Source organism: Austrofundulus limnaeus, unplaced genomic scaffold, assembly GCF_001266775.1.
Source record: "Austrofundulus limnaeus strain Quisiro unplaced genomic scaffold, Austrofundulus_limnaeus-1.0 Scaffold1234, whole genome shotgun sequence".
In the NCBI taxonomy this organism is placed as follows: domain Eukaryota; kingdom Metazoa; phylum Chordata; class Actinopteri; order Cyprinodontiformes; family Rivulidae; genus Austrofundulus; species Austrofundulus limnaeus.
In genome coordinates, this window is record NW_013953636.1 from 46,301 (window position 1) to 47,518 (window position 1,218).

Here is a 1,218-nt window from a genome sequence, read left to right on the forward strand (position 1 = left end):
ACTTTTAGCTTCTTTAAGCAGAATAAGCGTTCACATTGTATTTTGAGAGGAAATACAGTATGTATATTTTTATTTTTGAATAAGTTTATGTACCCCGGGACCACACACTGCTGAAATATCGCGAGACTTCCCCAGCTGTTTGGTGTGTGTGTGTTTTTGGACTGGTGCAGGTCGGTCAACACGTGGGGAGGAGAGCTTGACTTTGTAGAGGAATTCTGTGGAAGAACTTGCACTCTTGTGTCGGTCCGAACCGAAGGATCCAGAACCGTGTGAGTAGAACCTCCTCATATGACTGCGTTAGCCCGGCTTCTTGTTTCCCCTTCACTTTGTTGAAATTCGCATAAAGCGTGCACACTACCTTTGCAATTAATTGACATTTCCGTGCGCGTGAGCAGGTTAGCTGTTCATGTTGAAGCGAGCTGGGAGCAGTGTGTTGTGTCATTGAAACAGAAGTGGCTCAGACACATTGGTCCGGTTTGTAGCAGTCCTTCAGTCCGTGTCTGACTCTGCTGTGTGTCTGAATGAAGCCTTTATGTCTCCTGTGTGATCTGTAAGCTAACAACCTTTGAACATATCTATAACATGAAGGTTTAATTTTATTTTAAACCTCTGCTGGTTGCTGGCAGCTCGGTGCCGTGTTAGCTTCGAGGCTAGCATGCTAACAGTCAGGTCTGAGGCCCGTACGGGACAGAAGACGTCCTTTAACCCGACCCGACACACGTGTCCGCCGTCATGTTGTGGCCTAGCTCGTCTGTGGACTACTGGGAGGAAATGTGACCATGTTTTGAATGTATGTCCTCCTTAGATATGGACTTTATCTTTCGGGTGTTCCAGTTCTGTACACTGTAAGTTACTGAGTCGTCCTGGTTTTCCTCCAGGTTCTCTTACTGAGAGCGCCTTCCGGCGACAGTGAGTGCAGTTGTGTTTGATTACTGGGACATAAGTGACCTACAGTCATGTAGACAGACCTACAGTCATGTAGACAGACCTACAGTCATGTAGACAGACCTACAGTCATGTAGACAGACCTACAGTGATGTAGACAGACAGACCTACAGTGATGTAGACAGACTTACAGTGATGTAGGTAGACAGACCTACAGTGATGTAGACAGACAGACCTACAGTGATGTAGACAGACAGACCTACAGTGATGTAGACAGACAGACCTACAGTGATGTAGACAGACAGACCTACAGCGATGTAGACAGACAGACCT

At 46.5% G+C, this 1,218-nt stretch overlaps 1 protein-coding gene across 1 annotated transcript in view; it reads left to right on the forward strand.

Annotated features, from left to right (window-relative positions):
• Positions 1–136: 136 nt before the first annotated feature.
• akap1b (A kinase (PRKA) anchor protein 1b) overlaps positions 137–1,218 on the forward strand; it is a 20,730-nt gene continuing 19,648 nt past the window's right edge. The window contains exon 1 of the mRNA XM_014031347.1: positions 137–269. The gene's annotated coding sequence lies outside the window, so the exon portion shown is untranslated. The remainder of the gene's footprint in view (positions 270–1,218) is intronic.